A 16,407-nucleotide genomic window follows, 5' to 3' on the forward strand; every position below is an offset into this window, starting at 1 on the left:
AATTGGCGGAAATGACTGGCAGAATCCGAGACCAGGGAGAAGAGTCGGTGGAAGAAGATTGGAAAAAGTTTAAAGACTATTTACAGAAATATTGTAAAATTAATGAATGTTAGAATGATGTTGGATAGAAATTAAGTGGTTTTTAGCTGTAATACTATAAGGGAATATGAAAAATGGATTACTAATAAGTAAAAAATTAATGTTACAATATTTTAAGATTAAAGACTAGGATAAATAAAGAGGGGAAGGATTTGCTGAACTAACAAATTGAATTGGAATACAAAAAAGGGAGGCGTGAGGAGGTCCGGGAAACAAGCTAATGGAAAATAAGTAATGGAAAGATTGAGTTGTTTTTAACTGTTTTTTATTTTGTATTTTTCTTTCTTTTTTCTTTTTTCATTTTGTAATATTTTGAAAATTTTAATAAATATCTTCTAAACAAAAACAAAAAAACCAGCACCCTGTCTGCTACTGCATGTTGTCCTCTAGATGCACTTTATCATTTTATTTAGATCGTTTAATAATACGGCTCAAGGCAACAATTTGTAGGCACTGGTGAACCAGTGTATTCCCAGTCCATGTCACTTTCATGTGTTCATCCATAAGTCTGTTCCATTTTGTTTACACATAAATCCATTTTTAAAAAATCACATATGTGTACAGAAATATTTTAAAATCTAAATATGTATTCTAAGCATATTCTCTTTCAAGATAAACATATCTAAATGGACTTTCTCTCAGAATTCAAATTATTATTATTATTATTATTATTATTATTATTATTATTATTATTATATACATATGCAAAAGTCAGTGAATAACTGAGCTCCAATCTGTACATTACTCGAAGAGGTATAGATCAAGTCAGTTATGCAAAGAGCAATCCCTCAAGCATTTTCAACCATATGTGTAAATAGTCCCTGATGTAACTCCATCCTTTTTTTTTTGTTTCTGTGACTCTAAGGCTATACACGTCTATGGTTTTCCTTTTGTCACATTGCTTCTAAGCATAGCTCTCTGGAGGGTTGTTAAAAATAAGTATGGCCTCTTTGCTAAATGGAAGGATGCTCAGAAAGTATTTCTAAGTAATATTGAAATAAGAAAAAAAAGGAGGCTCTTATTTGTAAGTAGGAGCTACAACATACATACATATATATGTTTAGAAGTGGAAGCTAAAATTTTATAGATCAGTAACATTTGAAAGTGGAAAATGTGAACTCTGGAATGTTGGGGTTAAACGAGAAGGACAAGTCAGCAAACAAGCAAGCAATGAGGGAGTCAGAGCTGAAGAATCTCTGCTCTAGTCAATCTTATACCCAAGAAGAAGATTCCATTCATTTTCAAAAATTTAGCAGGTAGAGGTATGTAATTTGCTTAAAGCTGTTTTAATGCTATGTTTTACATTGCTGAAATCCACCTTGGTGAAGGGCAGGTAATAATAATAATGATGATGTAGTAGTTTTTAGGGAGAGCCAAATTGATGCCTTGCAGATGTTCCTGGACTCCCACCACCCCTGACCACTGTGCCCTATTGTCTGGGGTTGAGAGTTTATCACATCTGGAGAATACCACAATTGCTATCCCTGATGTGTTTGTTCGCTTGTTTGTTTTGGACTGATGTAACCTTGACAGTCCCAAAGTTGTGATCTAACAGGTTTACATATTGGAGAGACTATCTCTCAGATAAGCTGGTCAGGAGTTCTTAATGGCTTAATATACTAAAGGCAGTACTTTGCAGATGCTGCTGTAGCTAATAGGAATCCAGTGCAGTTCCCTCAGCAGAGGTTTAATAAGTATGCAGCAGTGAATACCACTTAACATCCTTGCTGCAGTGTTCTGTACCAGTTGCAGCTTCTTGACCAGTCTCAAGGGAAATCCCACACAGAGTATGCTAAAGTAGTCTAATTGTGCACTTACAACTGCATGAATCGCAATGCCCAAGATATTCCTGCCCAAGAAAGGGCAGAGTTGGTGTACCAACTTAAGTTAATAATAAGAGCTCCTTGCTATGGAGGTTACCTAAGTCTCCAATGACAGAGATGGATCTAAGATAACTACAAAACTATGTACCTGTTCCATCAGAGGAAGTTCAATCCAATTAAAAACAAGTAGACTACCCACACCCCAGAGTTGGGAATCATTCTCCTACAAAAACCCACCAACTGCATTTGCCAGAGTGGTATAACAGTTAATCTCTCTCCCAAGGGAGCTCTAGAAATCAAAGCTCTGTGAGAGGAACAGAGGGCTCCTAACAATGCTCAGTATTCCTAATAATTCTTAGCACTGTTAACACACTACAGTTCCCAGGATTCTTTGGGGGAAGTCATGACTGTTAAAGAGAAATTATACTTCTTTAAATGCATAGTGCAGTTGGGGCATTAGTATATTACAGTGATCCCAGAGCAACCCAATGAGCTGGATTAGATTGAATCAAGAGTTCAGGTTAAACTGGGGTAAATCGACCACTGGCTTTTGGTATTATAATACCAAATCAGATACGTATGATTCTTGCAGTTTCTGCCTAGCCAAGCAATGAGAAGATACAAAACAACAGCAACAACATAGAGTTCCTGTAAGAGTCTGGCACATTTCTGCAACACTTTATATTAGGGTTAATCAGCTGATAAAAATCAATGTGGCTGATCATCTGATTAGCTGAACCAAATTGTAATTAGTTTGTAATTAAGATCATTTGTAAGCATACCTCATGTGTGTAATTCCTAAATTAGTTTTATATAACACGGAGTAGATTGAGATGACTTGACTGTGCTCTCTTGTGCAAATTTTGAGTTTTGCTGCTTTTAAAAATCTGTTTCAGTGCTTTCTTCTCATTTCCAAATTATATAATGGGGTTATCTAACGCCTCCTCTATATTCTTAAAGCGAAGTCATCCCGCTCTTCAGATTGGCCCAGTGGCAGCTGGAATAAATTCAGGGAAGTTACATAGTGTTTGTAGAAACCTTAACTGGATTTCTGGCCACCTGATTTCAGCAAACTGGACATTCTGGTCCCTATCTATGCAGGAAAAAATGTTCCGCCTCTTCAAAAAGACACTAAGAAAGTGAGATGTGATTGAAGTCAATGGGAACTGAGTCCCTTTGAAGGACATGAAACACTCTGAAACATCTCAGCCTTCAATTTAATTCCACCTGACATAAACATGATTACCTTCTTTCTTTTTTTTGGAAATTAAAGCAAATCTGTTGTTTTGTCTGTGCTCATACACTTCAATTTAAAATAATCTCTGGGGTGTTAATTCTGTGGTGTCTTGTATTCAGTCATTATATGCTTGTAGAAAATCTTATTTAGCAGAAGGCTATCTTGTAATGATTTCAACAAGAGCTTTTGCATTACACATTCATCAGTTCAATGAAAGCTCTTGATCCTTCTCCACAAAGCATGCAATCTTTGTTTAGGGACTACATACCTTTATGGAAAAGGCTACTTTCAAATGCCTCCTTCATACCTTCTCAAAGTATACACTTGTGGTTTTTTTTGGTGCTGCTGCTGACCTTTCCCCTTGAGGTGTGTGCGTTCAGAGCAACATCTGGAAAGGAGCATCTTTTTTGCATACACCTGTAGGTGTGCTATGTGATTGGTATACACACATACAGCATCATATAGGAATCCTGGTCATATGCAACCCCTATGCATGGATACATTCTACCATTTCTTTTCAAATGTCACTCCGAATGTACAATCTGGCAAAGAGCTGGGCCAGCGGCACATGCAAAGTCAAAAGGTGAGGGGTGGGGCATGGTCCCAATCCTCTCTTCAGCCACGCAGGGCTTATCTACACTTATATTTTGCCCTACTCTTTTGTTGCACAGGTCCACTCTTAAAATCTCTGCATCCAAGCATCCCCCCTTTTCTTTTTTGCCATGAGCTTTCCCCACAAAAACCTGCTCTTTAGCACCCATTTGGAGCAAAGGTTTTAAGCAGATTGCTGTTTGCTCTGATTTAGCTTTAAAGAGCAGGCTTTTGTGGAAGAAGCTCTGGAGGAAACATTAAGGGCACTTAGATACAGCACTTTACAGTGTGGACCACACCTGGAAAAAGCAGAAGAAAGGTAAGTGTGGATAAGCCTTCAGCGTACACATGAGAAGTTCTGAAAAGGTTTTGTCAGACTGGCATGGAAGCTTCAGACATACTAGCCTGGGATTTTCACCCTTCTCCCAGATCCTTAATACTTCCACTTGTTCTCTGGTATCTTCCTCGTCTTCCTAGACATCATTGATCAGTAGATGTCAACCTTTTCTAGGCTAGAATTCAAAGTCTGCTACATAGGATGCAGTGTTCTTCTTCCTACACTTTCCCCCTCCCTGCCCCCCAAATTTCTGCCCTCTCCTTTCTCTTTCCTTATGTGAAACACTTATTTTTTAATTTTTGCTTGTGTCCCTGGTTTGACCCACATTAGTACTTAAGACTCCTGCCAGCCTAGCAGTTCGAAAGCACGTCAAAGTGCAAGTAGATAAATACTGTGCTCCGGTGGGAAAGTAAATGGTGTTTCCGTGCACTGCTCTGGTTCGCCAGAAGCGGCTTAGTCATGCTGGCCACATGACCCAGAAACTGTACGCCAGCTGCCTTGGCTGATAAAGTGAAATGAGCGCCACAACCCCAGAGTCGGCTACGACTGGCCCTAATGGTCAGGGGTCCCTTTACCTTTACTTTGCTTAGTATTTAAGAATATAATTAGAACCCTGTTGTATTAGATCAGAAATTCATCTAGTCCAGAACTATATTTTGCATGGTGGCCAACCAGCTCTTTGTGAGGCAATCTCACATTTGAGCTCTTTATGAGACTCAGATGGATGCCATCTGGATCTCATGCTTTGTTTACAATTTGTCAGTAAGATGTAAAACATCATCCATTGTCACCTGCCACTGCTTGGCATTTGCCCACATACAAATACATAGGGTACTAAATGTAATTGCATTGTGAGAACTTTTTTCCAATTACAGTGGTACCTCGGTTTAAGAACAGCCCTGTTTACACACTATTCGGTATAAGAACTCCGCAAAACCGGAAGTAGCGTTCCAGTTAGCAAACTTTACCTCGGTCTACAAATGGAAGCAGAACAGTGGAAGGGCACTGGCGGCGGGAGGCCTTATTAGGGAAAGCACGCCTCGGTTTAAGAATGGTTTTGGTTTAAGAATGGACTTCCAGAACGGATTAAGTTCGTAAACCAAGGTACCACCGTAGTTAGACATTGCTTACATCACACACTAGGTCCTTTTGCAGAGGGTGCTTTTTTCATATTGGCTCAAAACACTTCACTTGCATTCACCAAGTAATCCTTACAAAAATTCTGTAGACCAAGATGATGATTATGATGGATATACTGAAGCAAACAGTTCAGGCCTAGTAATATGGCCTCATTGTGAGTTAATGACTGAACAGAAATTTGAACTCAATATTGTTTGCTCATAGCTCATTCCGGTACATAGCTTATGTGTAACACTATACTACTGGCTATAGTATTTCCCTTGCCTAAGACTTCTGTATACCTACATACCTACATATAAATGAGCTACTTTAAAACCTTCAATGGTATGTCATAATTGCTCAGTCTTAGTAAATGTTCATCCTGAAATTACTGCAAACATACCGGTATATTTAATAATCATTTATAAACCAAATTTACCCAATACTGCACTGGAAAATCCTAACATAGCCTAGCACTTACAACGTTCTTTAAAAAATGGTGGGCTTCTGTACAAAGCCAACAATGGGTGAAAAAATAGAAAAATGTCACTCAACTCAAATAAATATCCTTGGAATGCGATAGCAAATATGGTCACAGAGCACATTTCCTTAATTGAAAATTCAAATGATGGGTCAAGGCTAGTTTTCAATGAAACATTCAGCAATGCTGAGTGAAAAATCAATAGCTGTTTTATTATAGATTTCTTCCTCCAAGCCCCAGGCAAACACTCATTTTCCCCATCATAAGGTTTTTATATCCTTAACTCTAATGGTGAATCAGCTCTTCTGTCTTTAAGCCATTCTGCACAATAGGGGTAAGATGAATGGTGTGAGACTGTGCCCTATTTAGAAAGGCTGCTGATTATATCTCTGAAAATTGTAGCTCAAAATTAAGGTTGTGCCTCAGGTCATCACACATTGAAAGGCATCCTCGCCTAGGGATGTAAGAAGGCAGTGATTTCTGTTCAAACCTGTACTTGTCATAATTAGTGCTGTTTCCATTCTGCTGCAATTCACTTCCCACCAAATACTACAATACTTGTCTAGCCGTCTGCTATTTAACAGAGCTACATAACATGAGCTACATAAGTTACTTAACCATTTGCATAACTTAACAATCATTTCAAGATAAAGGAAATGTCAAAACCACTTTTTAAAAGTCATTCATTACATATCATATGTGGGCTTCAAAAAGCACAATAGTGATATTAATGAATACTGGTTGTATTTGATCGACCACAGATGAGTATTTGAATTGCAACAATTTCTAGTTCCTTTTCCATTTTGTAGGAATTATTTGACATTCTTCCCCTCTCCACAAAGCAACAACACTTATAAGGCCAAATTGCAAATGTGCAAAAGTAATATGTAATTGAAGTAGATCAGAATGATGGCAAACATTCATAGCACATTAACCATATGCTAATATAAAATGATGGCAAAAAATCTGATATGACATTAACAAATCAAAGCAATGTCGTAGTCAGTATATAGAAAATAAGCATAAATGCACATTTTAAAAAACCACATAATTCTGCATGAGCTCTTGGTACATATGGTAATTCACATGGCCTATTTCAATTATACACAACCTCTGCACAATTGCAATGTAGCCTTGTAAGTTTCCTTTTCATGTTTGTTCATAAGTGAACTCTCATTCTTTTCTGTCCTTACATTTTAGATTTCCCTCTAGCTTTCTGAAAGACAGAGGTGACCTGAACTGTCACTTTTTAAAATATGAAGGAGTAAGCTGCATTTAACTGACAAGGCGTAGTGTAGTTGATTAGTTTCATGCATGCAAAAGAAGGGTAGACCCACACTCAGCAGGGCCTTCAAGTGTTTTTGCACTAAAAATGCCATCATCCCTAACCACTGGTCCTAGTAGCTAAAGATGATGGGAGTCGTAGTTGAACAATAGCTGCAGACCCAAGTGTGGGGAACCCCTACACTGACTTGCAGCAGCTATCCAGGGTTTCAGCCAAAGACCCTTTCCCAGCCTACCTGGATATGGTAGAGACTGAATCAGCGACCTACAAGAACACACTATAGAATAAACAGTATGTTCTGCTGAGTTTATTCTAGGTTTTAAATCGGCAATTATGAAATGTATGAGCTCTCACACACTTTCTCAATGCCCCCGCTTCAGATATTAAGATTATCAGTAAATTCTTATATATTGTGGAGAATATCCTACATTTTTTTAATACACACACACACACACACACACACACACACACACACACACACACACACACACATAATCTGGGTATTGTCACTGTATGAAAAACAGTGGGGCCTAATTTGATCAGTAGCATGTTTGGTATCTGGTGGGCGGGGCTTATGTGTTTTCCTCTGGAATCAGCCCCCCCCTCAAGTGTGTTCTCCTTTATGTTCAGTTAAGATTGCCAGTTATGAGGGACCAACTGCCTCGTATTGTTTCTTGCCTCAGACTTGTCTCATGTTGTTGTATTTAGTTTTTCTCATTATGCTGCTTTGTCACAGTATTATTATTATGTGAGCCACTTAATCATCATAACCTCCAATAATAGAATCAGATTTTAAAAGTAAGCTAAACTAATTTTCTTCAAAGTATAAGTAAAATCAGCAGGTGTTTTTTTTTAAAAAAATAGGCATTGTAAAATAGAATTCAATGTTAAAAATAAAATTACATGTTAGCAATACATGTCAATATCTGGGTAGTAGGGTTGCCTAAACATTCACAGCATACACCCAAAAATGATATTGCAAAGTTAAAGGTAAAGGACCCCTGACAGTTACCGTAAGTCCAGTCGCAAACGATTCTGGGGTTGCGGTGTTCATCTCGCTTTACTGGCCAAGGGAGCCGACATTTGTCTGCAGACAGTTTTTCCGGGTCATGTGGCCAGCATCACTAAGCCGCTTCTGGCAAAACCAGAGCAGCACACAGAAACACCGTTTACCTTCCCGCCAGAGCGGTAACTATTTATCTACTTGCACTTTGATGTGCTTTCGAACTGCTAGGTTGGCAGGAGCAAGGACCGAGCAACGGGAAGCTTACTCCGTCTCAGGGATTCGAACTGCTGCCCTTCTGATCAGCAAGACCTAGGCTCAGTGGTTTAGACCACAGTGCCACCTGCATCGCTGATATTGCAAAAGCCCCTTCCTAATATCAATGGGCAGCAAGTTCCAGAGCATAGATGCTGCCACACTGAAGGACTGATTCCTTGATGGTGCCACTTATAAGTATCAGTTCCACAGATCAAAGCAGTCAAACAACTGTATATGGGGTAGGCATGTATGATGAGTGAGCTGCATGCATAGAACAATAGAATCATAGAATTCTATAGTTGGAAAGGACCCCAAATGTCATCTAGTTCAACCCCCTGAAATGCAGGAATATGCAGGTAGGACTGAACCCGTGACTTCAGCATTATCAGCACCATGCTCTAATCATCTGAGCTAAGATGGAGGTAGATCAATATGATCCTGTGGGTGCTACCCAAACCAGCATAAAAAATCTAGATTTGAGAGGGTGGAAAACCACAGGAAAGAGGGATGTATTCTTCACAAGCCTACAATTCCCCCCCCCCCAATACTGTGAAATATATCCTACTGAAATCAATGGGCCTTACTTCCAAGTAAACATGATTAGGAACAGACTGTTAGTCTATAATCCTGACATTCCACAGCAGTCAACGAGATTTAGGTGCCCATACCCAACTGTTGGCACAAGAATTAATCTGAACACATTTTTTCTCCTGCTGGTCTGGCTGCTGTCTGGCTCAAAAAGCTTCAGGTTGATAATGTATATATTAAAAGTAAAGAGACTGTCACACACATTCAGGCATGCAACCACAATGAGTTTGTAATTATATCCAGGAAATCCCTCTGAAGGCAGCTGGATGGTGCACTTTTTTCTTTTTTTAAAGGAAAGGAGAAATTGGCCCACTTGAAATTAAATCACTACATTCTGAATATGTCCAAGAAAATATAATGCAACGGCCCTGTAAGCCTTCCTCTCATATTAAATTTGCTGCTACTGGTGCCAACTGGATCAAACAAAAATTTGGAAAGGTGTACTCTAAAAGTAGCCAAATCCCATTCTCTCTTAATTACGAGGCTTGCGTGTTGGGATGCTGTACTAAATCATTCTCGCCCAGATGTACTATAATTATACTGGTGAATTAGCCTTATGCTGAGTAACATCATGTACCATAGGTAATAATCAGTCCCCTGAGCTCATCCATTCTACTCATTTGCTCCCTTATGTTCATGAGAAAGGACTATCTTTGGATTGTTAATTATTTTTTTTCTTTTTTCTTTTTTAAGGAAACTCCTGGTTGTGGTTCGAGGACCCGATCCCCCCAAAGTGGAATGAATACACAAGGACACGTGATATAAGGTTAATGGGCAAGAAAAGGCCATAACTTTATTGATTACAGCAAGTGAAAAGGTATTGGCTTAGGCATTGGATTACTTCAGCTGACTCCACCCCCTCAGAGAGGGGTGAGTCAGAAACAAGGGGGGTTTATTCACCAGTAGGTGGAGCCTGTTGATGCTAATCCAACTATAGGCTCTCCCCTGATGTCACCGAGGGTCGTGCCATGGCCTCCCGCCAAGCAGGCATCGGACAGAATACACGACCGCCAGATTCCTTTAATGGAATACCCAAAAATTGAAGGTGCAGGCGATGGCCACACCTAGCTCTTCGACACCACAACACATTTTTCCAATGCCTAACCTACCCACCAATACCACGAAAGTTGTGACGATTGCTACGAGGTAGGCAAAAAAAACAAAAAGCCTAATGCCAAATGGAAAAATTCCTACCAGGCCCCCCGGACAACCAGGGCAACCAACCTATGGTCCATAGCAAGGCCAAGGAAACTAAGAACCTGAGCTAAAAGGGAGTGGAGGGTGGGTGACTCGCGATGGGATGACGAAGAGTGAGGCCGAGGAGGGGCTGGCGCCACAGCATTTAGGCTGCTGTACACGCCCCCTCGGAGGCACCTGGTTGGGTGCCTGCCGATGGGCGTGGGCGCCAACCAGGTGAGTGGAAGGCAGGGGGCTAACGCCCCCTGCTAGAGGTGGAGCTCGGGCTCCCGCCCACAACCACTCCCCTCTCTTCCAGGACGAGAGTCTTTCTCTTACAGGAAACACACACACAATTCTTTTCGGAGCTGAGAAATAGGTAGCCAGGAGCTGTGAACATGGAGCTAGAAGTCACTGCCAATGAAAATTAGTATTTCTGGGGCAAGTTGCAACCTGAATAGGATACAGTGGTACCTCGGGTTACATATGCTTCAGGTTACATATGCTTCAGGTTACATACGCTTCAGGTTACAGACTCCGCTAACCCAGAAATAGTGCTTCAGGTTAAGAACTTTGCTTCAGGATGAGAACAGAAATCGTGCTCCGGTGGCGTGGCGGCAGCAGGAGGCCCCATTAGCTAAAGTGGTTCTTCAGGTTAAGTACGGACCTCCAGAACGAATTAAGTACTTAACCTGAGGTACCACTGTACATCGAAACCCTTCTAGCTGAGGATAGCCAATGTTCTGTCTGGGTGGAGGAAGTCATTCCGTGATGCAGCAACCCATTACCACCAATGACTCACCACACATGGCACCTGCACAGAGAAACAGTCCCCTAGCAGCTCAAGACATTTCCCCATTGTCAGGGAACTGACATTGGAGGGACAGGCGAAGGGGAGGCTCCCAGATGATGCTAGCGAAGGACCCAGCAGCAGGGGGAGAAACAGCTCAGTAGAGGGGGAAGCCATTCAGCGCAACACCAGGGATGAAGGGGGGCAGACGGGGGAATTGGAGAGAGGGCTCCAGGACTCTTCACTGGACATCAGTGAGGAGAGCCCAGGTCCTCCGCTACCCACGCCTTCCCTGCACAGAAGACTCCCGCGCAGCGAGAGGAGGAGGAGACTGGGTGTCAAACAACTTTTATGTTGGAAGAGGTTCAAGAAACGCCCACTGACGGATTCTGCCAGTGACTGAGACAGCCACGATGAGAAGGGGCTGTGCAGTCAGAAAGGTTTAACAAGGCAAATTAACTGAGAAAGGCACCAGCTTACGCACGAGTAACTCATACCTATTACACCCATTTCCAACATTCTGTGAATCTTTCCCAAGATTACATCACACTCACATATGACCAAGAAATGGAGCTGGGGATGGAGCTATGCAGACAACAGAACATGAAAAATCAAGCACTATATTTGAGGATAGCATTGATACTGGGTGTTGTGTCCTAACATCAAGCAAAATTCTACTGGGCACCAGTGGGGCACCAAGATATACGGTACCAAGATATGCGGGCCAGGTTTGTGGCACCTTGGAGTATTCCAAATGACCAACTTTCTCTGAAGAAACTGGAGGCTGACTGGCTGCCCACTTTTCATAACATGAACCGGGCACATTTTTAGAAGGATGGCTGCAGTAGGTTTGCCACACAGACAGGGTGCACCCATTTCTCCCACCTACTCCATTCACTATTGAAAAATGGCAAAGTGGGTGAAATTTGCAGGCCTCTCCACAGTGGATAAAACCTGCTAAATGGCTAGCCTAGAGTTTTGTGGGTATTTGACCTGTAAACTGTAAACATAAGAGAAGTGCCTTTAAGTAAAACAAGAACAACTTTCAAACTGCAGACAAATAGGACCAGGGCCATATATCCTAGTCACATTTAAATATGTTTTTGGGTGGGAATAGCTACAAAGGGATGAACTTCATGGGTTAAATAATTTCCTCTGATTACAAGCTAGACCTGTAATTTGTGAAATGGTGCCCCATTCTAGTATCTTCCCAAAGCACAGAGACATAAATTTCACTCTTGCAAATCTTTTATTCTCCTCCCCCTCCGCCCACAAGTGCTGGGATCGGAAAATACTGGTAAATGATTTCCTTATGATTACAAGCTAGACCTGTTAGTCACAAAGGAGCCTCTCTCCTCACCCCGCAATCCTTGCATTTACCTTTAGGGGGAGACTTGAGTTTCAAACTTAAATTATCTGAATCTAACGAATACCCTTGGGATGCGGGTGGCGCTGTGGGTAAAACCTCAGTGCCTAGGACTTGCCGACCGTATGGTCGGCGGTTCGAATCCCTGCGGCGGGGTGAGCTCCCGTCGTTCGGTCCCAGCTCCTGCCCACCTAGCAGTTCAAAAGCACCCCTAAGTGCAAGTAGATAAATAGGTACCGCTTTATAGCGGGAAGGTAAAGGGCGTTTCCGTGCGCTGCGCTGGTGCTGGCTCACCAGAGCAGCTTTGTCACGCTGGCCACGTGACCCGGAAGTGTCTTCGGACAGCGCTGGCTCCCGACCTCTTAAGCGAGATGAGCACGCAACCCCAGAGTCGGTTACGACTGGCCCGTACAGGCAGGGGTACCTTTACCTTTAATGAATACCCTTACTATTTTTATCTAGTATAGAGGGGGAAACCAATTGGTTTCATTCTGAAAAAGTGTAACAAAACTGTAGCACACAGACACACCTCAAATTGGGCAGAATGTGACAGTCCTCAGACCAACTCCCCCCCCCCCATCTGCTAAGTCTTTAGGGCTCATTGGCACAAATTCCAATTACAGTATTTTGAATAGAACTGTAAACACACATGAATGATAAACAGATATGCTTACCCTATGGAAATATATGGAGCAGCCCACACATGGTATAGTGCTACTGCATGGCTGAGAAAAACACCTGTGGCATCTGTGAACTAGGCCATTTATATGTGTGTGGGTGCACCCCTAATTTCAAGTCTTTGTGTATGTATTTTATAAAGAAAATATATATTGCTCCTAGCAAAAGAGATATAGACATATATTAAAACAGTCTGACATTCATCTTCTAAGCCTTTAGAATATCTCAGGGTTTCCGACATAGCACCTGTCAGAATATAAATATCAAAACTAGTGATCAAAAATTGCTTCTTCTTTTTTCAACAGAGCATTAACAATATATCATAATGGGAGGAACCTATTCCCACACACTTTTATAATCAAGCATCATATTCAGTTCAGGTGCTTTTTCTGCTACAGTGTCAGGAGCTGGAGTCAGGTGTAGGTCAGCAATAAAACACCCGAAGCCAGTAAAGTTAATGCTTTATTCAAAGAAACAAAACAGCTCAGTCCTAGTGGTCGCAGCAACCCTTCTCAGTAGGTTTTTCCCCAATGAGGCAGTTGCGAGGACTGAAGTTCCCTGCCTTCCCACCACTCTCTAAGGTTCCTCCCCAGGTTCCTTCCCCAGCAGCCTAAAGCTCCTTCTCGTTGCTCTGCCACCTTCATTTCTTTGCATGTTCTGGAAGACTGGGGGGGAGGGAGCTGGTCACAGCTGGAGGGGGAGACTCCCTGGATTCTTCAGCAGCCTGCCTCCACTCTGTCTCCTGGCCCCACTCCTCTCCTGCCTCTGAGTCTGCACTACTCTCTGCCACAGCCTCTTCCTGCTCACTAAACCCTGTTTTGAGGGTATGGAATGGCCAGTGGCATAGCATGGGGGGTGCAGGGGGGGCGGCCGCACTGGGCGCAACATCTGGGGGTTAGGGTTAGGGGGTGCAAGTCCACGGGTTAGGGGGCACAAATCCACAGGTTAGGGGGCTCAAATTACTTGCCTTGCCCTGGGTGCTGACAACCCACGCTACGCCACTGGGAATGGCTACTCCTGTGGGCCTTGCAAGCAACCTGGGTGTGTGGTGGCTGATACCAGCCTTTTACACTGGGGCTGAGGACATACTGTGGCACTCCCAAGAGCCCCCAGTGGGGTTCCTCCAATGAAGTATGGCTTCTGCCCAACACCTGCAGCATCATACCTGGAAGAACTTTGTCAGGGATGCTAGTTTCCAAGGCAATGGCTTTTCCCCTTAAAGGCTTCCATTTTACAACAAAGAGGAGGAACGTTTGCATGTGATCTGGCCCTAAAAGCACAGAAGCCTTCAGCTACTTCTCAGATTTTAGTTCCTTACTTGGATCTTTTCTGCCTTGCTCTATCCTGCCATGGGCAGGATAGAATGTAGCAGTCTTTTGACCAGAATGCTCAAATGAACCCAAATAAATTGAAGATCACAGCAAAATGTGCATGTTCCAATTCAAGAATGAATTTTAGAAATCTTCCTTGTTAAACGAGAATTCAAGAGGAGTGAATACAAGGCACAGGGAACCCAAGGAACAAAGAAGAACAGCAAGGAGAAAATCCATTCATCCCCACACAAAACACATTAAATGTGAAATTTAGTTTATCAAACTGAACAAAGGCAAACTTGCCACAAATCTGTCAGCTATGAGCATGCCATCTGGGTTACTGCTGTGGCATTGATCCCAGCACTGTCCTGCATGTGGAGGTGATGACTTAACTTCAATATTCAGCCTTTGCTTTCAAGAGGAGATAGATTCAGATTTATCCTCAGTTAACAAGAAATCTACCCAATAAGCCTGTAAAGTCTGCATCAGCCCTTTCAGCCAGCACTGACAATCGTAAATCCATATAGATAATCTCTACTATCAATCAATCAAATGTGAACTAATGTTAGATATGACAGAACTGGATTTTCAGTGAGCCTGTTGGCTTTGAGCAAGATTCAGTGGAGTAACTTAACTGGCATTGATACAATTTTGTCCTGAAGGTCAAGGCTGGTGGCCAATCTTTGCTATTTGTCCATGTCCTCAGTTGGAAACAGGTAATAAAGACTGATTGACAGGTACGAAATCTTACCAAAAGCACCCTCATAAGCCTGTAAACCTTACATCAGCTCTTTTAGCTAGCAATTGTGACACAGGACCATGGTATCCTTGTCCCACCATTTTTCTAAGCCAGACTGACCAACTGACTCATTGGTAACATAGAGGCAGAAGACTTGCCATCCAGCAACAGGAGGCAAAAAGGCTGAGCTGTCCTCGCAGCTTTGTTTCATGCTAGGGATCCAGGCATAGTCTTCCAAACCACCAAGACTCTGATTCTCCTCATGGCCTACTTGCCTACTCAGCCTATGTGTAAACTGATCCAGAACACTGTGGTCTATTATGCATTCTGTTAGACCCATTGCCTTCTTTCCCCTGATATTTTATTTGTAATAAAAGTTTCACAACTAGTCGAGTCAATGTGTGATTGCCACCCTCAGAATTCAGGAATCCCAACATGCCCAGATCACATTGGGATCCATGCTATTGGAAATCTAAGACCATTGTCAGTCTTAGCCAGAAATTTGCCCTGTTCTTGGGGAGAAGCAAGGGACTGGAGAGTTGGCTAATGCTCTGTGTAAACGGCAAAGGATTAGCTGGTGACCTGAAGCACTCTGGTCCACGATCCCAGGATTAAAAAAAAATATTTGGATATTCCCAGTTTCCCTCCCCCTTGTTTCTAGGGCTGTAGGTGGCTATTGTTGGTTTAATTTGTATTTGGTTAAAAGGAAAAATACATATAGCAAAATAAAAAGGAGAATTCCCTGGATGCCTAGAATCAGGTTTCAGGCAACTACTCTTTAGTGAGTGAGCCCCAGCAGAGATGTAAAATTGCAAAGCATGAAGCAAAGTAAAGCATGGGAATATAGGCTGTTAGACCTTTAAAATACGGTGGTACCTCGGGTTACAGACTCTTCAGGTTACAGACGCTTCAGGTTACAGAATCCGCTAACCCAGAAATAGTACTTTGGGTTAAGAACTTTGCTTCAGGATGAGAACAGAAATCGCGCAGCGGGGGTGGCACAGTGGCAGCAGGAGGCCCCATTAATTAAAGTGGTACCTCAGGTTAAGAACAGATTCAGGTTAAGAACGACCTACAGAACGAATTAAGTTCTTAACCCAAGGTACCACTTTATATCCTTCTAAGCTGCTTCCAAAGTTTCCCACTTCACACCCCCTCTGAGTGGGTTTCCTAAACACCCTTAGCAAAGTAAAGTTCCCAGGATTCTTTGATAGGGGAGGCCACTGTGTCAGTTGCTACTAGCCATGACACCTCTTCTCTTCTTCCAATGTTGGAGGCAGCAATGCTTCTTAATATTAGTTGCTGGAAACTGCAGAGGGATGAGTGCTCTTGTATGGGTTACTCACAGGCATTTGGTTGGCCACTGTGAGAACAAGATGCTTGATTGAATGGGCTATTGGCCTGATCCAGGATCTTATTATGTTCTTATGACTGTGTACAGTGGTATGAGAGTGCTTTCAAATGTATGGTGTGGATGTGAACGAAGGAACTCCCTTACACTATGTTGTTGTTGTTGTTGTTTAG

This window comes from Podarcis bocagei, assembly GCF_964188305.1.
Source record: "Podarcis bocagei genome assembly, chromosome: Z".
Taxonomy (NCBI): Eukaryota; Metazoa; Chordata; class Lepidosauria; order Squamata; family Lacertidae; genus Podarcis; species Podarcis bocagei.